The sequence below is a fragment of the Lactuca saligna genome, chromosome 4 (assembly GCF_052625555.1).
Source record: "Lactuca saligna cultivar CGN05327 chromosome 4, ASM5262555v1, whole genome shotgun sequence".
NCBI lineage: Eukaryota > Viridiplantae > Streptophyta > Magnoliopsida > Asterales > Asteraceae > Lactuca > Lactuca saligna.
The window spans coordinates 109,167,594-109,174,811 of NC_136420.1; the positions used below are offsets into that span (position 1 = coordinate 109,167,594).

At 33.4% G+C, this 7,218-nt stretch overlaps 1 non-coding gene across 1 annotated transcript; it reads left to right on the forward strand.

The window, feature by feature from the left end:
- The first annotated feature begins 6,673 nt into the window (after positions 1-6,673).
- Positions 6,674-6,781, forward strand: LOC145044623 (small nucleolar RNA R71). Its single transcript, XR_013681571.1, has one exon. It is a non-coding gene; the product is annotated as a small nucleolar RNA R71 (small nucleolar RNA).
- Positions 6,782-7,218: the final 437 nt, after the last annotated feature.

Consider the following 7,218-nt stretch of genomic DNA (forward strand, 5'->3'; position numbering starts at 1 on the left):
TATAATACTAAAATTAATCTAAAAATGATAATTACAGAAGGGGGTTCATTTGATTTTGCAAGTTCAGATTAACTTAAAACTAAACACTTAACTAAAAACGACTGTAAACAATATTAATATGACACTTCTATTTAGTTTCAAATCCCAAATTTTCCTATGTGTAGTTTATAGGTATGAATTTATTCACTTGGTTATCAATTTAGATGTAATTAGCAGTCTTGATCCGATCTCCTAATATTTTCACCGATTCATGGACTACTATGTAATGATCATACACAAGCAAACACATAATTATTTATTAATGATAATTGGGATATGTAAGATATATCTAAGATAATTATCTATGATCAAGACAATTAATTAAACACAATTATGATCAAATTAATGTTATCTAACACAGTTAAATTTGTTACCTTTATTACTTAATCTAAGATGTGATTAATCCTAGCTCTAGCAACTTAATGATCATAAACAACTAGGTAAAAAAGTTCATGCAATTCAAATGGCTATTAAACTACACTTAACTTGAATCTAAGCAACAAAGATGCAAACTTTAACATGCTAGGTACTGATAATCAAACACATGCATTCGCCAACTTCATAAAATCCAAATACAAGCTGGAAACTAACACATAATATTGGGGTTCATCTACACTAAACAAAAGCCTAATGATTAGTTATTCATAGTATAAAATAAGCACAAAAAATAAATAAGAATTCGACATTATTAATCTAGTGAAAACCGAATGTGACGTGTAAACTTCAAATCTTCAATCTCCAAGTGCTTTCTCTTCCAAATGGTTGTTTTCGCAGCTTTTTGGTCTCTAAAATCGATTATCTCTCTAGAAAATCAGATCCAACCTCCTAAAATTGATGGGTAAAAGGAATATTTATATTTTCCAAATATCGTGACACACGTCATGAGCAGTAATGGCTCATGTCGTGCGCTTATAATAAGTTTTTGGCAAGGAAACTGCACTCCGCGTAGTTATCTTATAGAATCTTCATTTTCACGCTGTAAGCAGTAAAGGATCACATTTTGAGATTGTATTTTACTCAATTTTCTCTTCTTTCAAGCTTCATTAAGCTCCCAGCTCAGCTCCAGTCCTTCTAGGTTCCAGCTTTTGTCGGTTTTGGTCCATTTTCCTCAAGAATGTCATATTTGGCTGCAAAATGTAATTTGACTCAATAAGTACCAAATATCTTTGCAAATAAGCAAAATATAGCTTAAAATGTATTAAAATAATACCTAAATATATGTATTAATATGACCATATCAAAATACCCCATAGTTGTCTTTTGCTTGCCCCAAGGAAAATTGATTTTTATTATTATCATATCATGACTTTAGCTACCAACTCGCACAAGACTATTCATTTTGAGCCTCTCCATTACTTCAAGACCACAATGCATGTACTTGTGTCTAAATTTTTACTAAGAACTTCCCCACTCCTAAATACTCATAATCTTCATAAACACTTCTCCATTTCTTTTAAACGACACTCGTTTTATGCATCCCTCTGAATATATCCCCAAAAAACTTTCTTAACCTCAAGGTATTTTTGGTTAAGATCCACATAATACATATGGAAAAATAACCTAGAAAGAAAAATTATATAACTTGGAAAATTGCCTTATTCTTGAGTCTGCAACTTTGAGTCTTCGAATTTTTGAATTTCTTGAACTTTTCTTCATAATATTTCTTTGATTTTCATAGCTTTATAGACTCTTATTCCAAAACTTTTGCAACTTTTTTTTTTTCTTTTTCTATTTTTTAAATCAAAACTAAAAATCATATAAAAACATATGCTTAAGAAATGGAACTTAAATTTGAAACCTGGTTAGTTAGATGTATTAGTCTAAGGTGCAATGACTACATAAGCTCTCCTTAATACATTTTTGGTACACGATGCTAAACATATTGTGACCCTCAAACTAAGAAAGATCGTGTTTTTGTTCTATGATTTCACTAGGATAGGAAAGCCACAAATACACTATAAAATATATTGGCTCAAATAAACACTGAAACTCGCATCGGATCGTCCTATACAATGCTAGCAATCTAGATCTCAACACACCAATTTTGTTTTACTAGATTCAATTTTAGGTTATTATTTTAAATCCTTCTAATAATTTTTTAAATCCTAGTCATTTTTTTTTTTCATTTTTTTAATCAAAATGCTTGCATTCCTATATTCAACCGCCTACCCCAGATTTAAATGATGCAATGTCCCCATTGTATGTTAAATAATAAATGCATAAATTAAAGAGGAGAAATTGGAATAGACTACCCTGGGGTAGTAGTGGCGAGATCGAATTCTTGAAAGTGTGTGGAAAGCTTGAACATCTTGAATTTGTACTAGAACTGGACTTTGGCATCTACTCATAAAATTTTCCGAATAAAAGTGTGAACCAAAAACTCACATCTTCAAAAAAGTGTGGCACATAAAATCTTCAACACACTACATCATAATGTGGGAAAGCATACACCACACTTTATGGTTGAAAGAAAGAACAAAAACACCGTTTTTTTATTCCTCGCATCATGAGTGTATATAGCCACAACATGAGTCTGAAATAAATGTCTAAATCGTGTTTTCATCGAACTCACGACGTGAAGTTATTTCTCACGTCATGAGAACTAGGCATGAGCAGAACGTGATTCTTCTTCAAAATCTTCACGTTGTGCAAACTCTATTGTCCACTTAAGTCGTTAAGACACATTTTAAGACCATACTTTTTGCACTCTTTCGTTTCTTCTCTAGAATTGCACATGATTGTCACCATACACTTAAAAAGTGTGGTCTTCGGTTTTAAAACTCCAATGCTCTCGACTTCTCTCTTTTCCCATTTTTTTCGATAAATATAAATTTTGTAAACAAAACAAACTCCTAGGTTGCAAAAAGAAAAAAAAACATTCATGTTCGGTTACATAGTTTTAAACAAACCAAATTAAAATTAAAAATAAAACAAACATTAAAACACACCAAAAATAAATTAAAAATAAAAATAAAAACTCAAATAAAATACAAGGATAGATAAATCATCACACATTATCCTCATCATCTCCATGTGCTCCACTAGTCCCGACCTCGTCATGTTGTCCTGATCTCCAAAGCTCTTCCCAAGCCGGTATGTTAGAATAGTGATGTGACATGGTGGGCGGATGCTCTATATGGAAATGGAAAAATAATACATCCATGGATTGGTTGTAATAATTTACACCCCCTGAAAGATTGTCAAGATAATATTCAACTCGACTTTAAAATGGGTTGGTGGGTACACCACCAATGGGAACATCTTGAAATTGTTTAGGTTGATCCCACTCTCATCTCCCTCGTACATTCCTACGTCCCCGTTGTCTTGGCTGTTCTTCGGGTTACTCTAATAGCCCACTTCATCGCTCTTGTTATGCCGTATCCGCCAACCAAATTCACTACATCTTGCATGTGTCCCAAAAATTGAGTAATGAGATCGGAATTTTTAAAACATGTTAAATTTTGAAAAAACTAGGACTCAAAATTCCATAGGAACGTGCCAAATGTGTAACCAAGTGGCACCCGTAATCGGACTACCGACTCTAGAATTGTCCGCTTTTTCTCCTAAAAATCTTGTCAACATATATGGAAGATCACAAATACCACTGGTGTAACATTGCTCCAATGGTAAAATATATTTTGGGAGGGCACTTATCGGTGTGATGTTTGTGATTTATGGTGAAAGTAACTAAACGATGCAAGAAATGGTGAATGGGTGATCTAATGTGGCTTTCTCGAGAATCCCGTGAACTATATATTCATAGTTTGCTATTGTTCTCCAAAATTCCACATCAATTGTTTCTGTGGTGAAATCCCGAACACAAGCTTGTAAAAACAAGAGGAAATTTGGCGAGCGTGTTCCATATTCTATGTATAACCCCATGCGCCATGAAAATTCAATCAAGCTATATTCTTTATAAACTCCTCCTAACCGAAATGCGAGAGCCCAATTGTATGTAGGATCAACCATTCGTTCTACAAAGTTAACTGTGGCAAAGAACTCAATAGATAGTTTCCGAAATACAGGCTCTTGTATAATAATAAGATTGCGCTACCTATTTTATGTGAAATCAAACCCATTTCCAATGTATGGCTTTTGCCAATACCGTTCTAATTTAGCTACAAGTCCAACCCCACATAACCAAGAACAATCAACCACAAGAGCTAGAGCAAACTCTCGATTATACAGCCAACCCAAACGGTTTGTGTAATTCTTCAACATTGCTTGTGAAACATTTTGCGGGAAACAATATAGTGGGTGGAGACTAGAAACATCCACGATTTTTTACTCTTGGGGAACTACCCTTCTTAATTCCATAATACCTACGAAATGGAAAATAAACCAAATCCAAGAAAAACCCATAGATTTAGTAATTAACAATAAAACAGAAATTGATCCACCCAGTTCTCACGTCATGAGCATTAGAGCTCATGTTGCGAGTTCAGTACAACGTGAAAAAACAGAATTGGGCATTATCGAGGTAAAATCGAACCAAAACAACCGTTGTTTGCTTAGGTAGTACTTCTAAGTCCATTAAACATTCATGTAACAACAAATTTACAAGAAGTAGAACCAATTTTGATATTAGCCTCTCAAGAACAAACCCTAACTATAAATGCACAAAATTAGTAAAATCAACAAGATTAAAGTATGGGTATCTCACTGAAACTGAAGTTGGAACATGAAATTGAGAAGATTTTTCAGAAAAATCGAAGAAAAATCAAAGTGGGGCTGTAGCGATTTCTTACGTTGTGAGTAGTTGTTTTAGGAAAAGTGAAAGTGAAATGGTTTAAAGAAACAAGCAATGGATCCCTTCTAAGTTCACGTTGTGAGGCTTAATGCTCACGTCGTGATTTTTAACATGAATTCCAAGTATCGTTTTTTTTTTTTTTTTTTTTTTTTTTTTTTTTTTTTTTTTAATATATATATATATATATATATATATATATATATATATATATATATATATATATATATATATATATTTATTTCTCTCGTGGTTTCGAACATTTTGACCAAAAACTATATATATATATATATATATATATATATATATATATATATATATATATATATTCTTTTAAATTTTTTTACTAATCATTAATTTAATCCCGCACTTGATTTTTTTTACTATTCCTTTTTTTTTTTTTTTTTTTAAATTAAAGATGGCTAGTTTGACTTATCCTAAAAATTAAAGGAAAATGAAAAACAAAATAAAAAGAAAAGGAAAAGGAAAATGCAAACCGAGTTCGGGTTGCCTCCCGAGAAGCACTTCTTTTTGAGGATTTGTGAGCCGGAATCCTTCCTGTTCTACGTTGTTGCGAGTGGGATAGGGTTCTCTTGCTGCTCTTTCAATCTTCTTTTGTATGCTTGAACTCGCCTTAAGTACACTTTTTTTCGAGTTCTCTTTCTTTCTTTGTTTGGTGTTTTCTTTGATCTTGTGTTTCAATCCCCTATCTTACCCTTTTATCTTCTCAACTTCTTTTTGTTCCTCTTTTTTCTAACTCCTTGGTAATTAATTACTCATTTTATTCTTGCTCAATTTCCATCTTGCTAATATCATCTTCTTTTTCTTTAACTATGTCAGAGACGTGATCTGGTGGTTTTGTAAAAGTTAATACCTCAAAAATCATCTACGTTGAAACTAGAGGTTTAGAATGATTTACTTCTGATTGCTCTTTAGGTAAAGGCTCCTTCCATTCCTCCCACTATTCCTCTTTAACGCATTCAAATTCATCATGCCTAAAGAAATTTGAGTTTTCTTGTTGCACTGGATTTGTATTGGCATGCGATAGGTTAGAGAGTGGTGGTTGATATGGCTTAATTACTAAAAAATCTTTATCTTCTTTTATCTCCTACGACGTAACACTATTGTCTCCACGTCGTGGCGACTGGTCAGATTCACGATACTCGTCTTCTTCTTCTTCTTTTACTTCAAGTGACTGATTAGACTGTTTTTCTATTAAATCAAGGACCCCCATATGTACCAATTCGTCATATTCTTCTATATATACGGCCATTACTTGAACGAGTAGGATTAGATCGACTTTTCTTGAATGTGTATCCAATATCTTTTCTTGCACAAGCTTAGTTAATTCCCTGACTTGTGTGTGGATGCTCAAAATAGATTCTTGTTGTATTGTAAGTGTTGCATCTGTAGCATCGTGTCATTTTTTGCTAGTTTCAATAAATCTAAATAACATTGACTTGAGAGCAGACATTTTCTCGGATTGGACTTGTTCTAATTGGTAGAGTTCATGCTTTAGTTGTTGCAATTCCTTTTTATCTCGATCTCTATTGAATTCCAACTCACAATCCTTTGTAGAATGGGGTCCCCTACAAGCTCCGCATCTCTCTGGAATTGATCCACCCAATTTTGTGATATTTTCTTCCATTGCGTCGAGCTTTGTAATTACTGCACTAATAACATCTTTACCTCCATATTTATTATATTTTTATTTAGCAAAATCCTCCTTTGAATTGTGATAGTCTCTTGAATGATTAGCGAATTCTTCAATCAAAGCTTTAGTTGTTGTCGGATCCTTCTTTGTCATGGGCCCTTGCGAGTCTTGAAGCTGGCGAGTGCACACATTGACCCCATCATAAAATATTGAGATTTTGTTGTTGCACATTGAAGTCATGTTGAGGGAAATGTTGTAACAATCTCTTGTAACGTTCCCAAGCTCCATATAGCGACTCCCCATCTAATTGTTGAAAATTGTGTATGTTTTCTTTTAAGTTTCACCACATCTGAAGGAGGGGTAAACTGGTTTATGAACTTAGTCTTAAAATCAACTCATGTGGTGATCAAGACAATTTGAACTTAGTCTTAAACTGATTTTAACCATTCCTTAGCTTCACCCTTTAATGTGACCAGTAAAAGTCGAAGCATCATCTCATCTTTACTCACGTTTGGTGCATTAAAATAATTTGAAATTTCCACCACCTCTTCTATATGCTCATAAGCATCCTCGTGCTCCTTCCCATAAAAGGTAGTTCCTTTAGCATGCAAAAAATGTGCCCCAGAAGTTCAAACGTTGTCGTGGTCAGGATTTTTGGTGGATCAAGACCCCATCTAATATCGTTCCTCACATGTCTCTTGTACTCATCCATTGACATGGTCGTGATGTCCCCCATATTTCCTGCTAAAATAAAACTAGAAAAACACACGTAAAAATG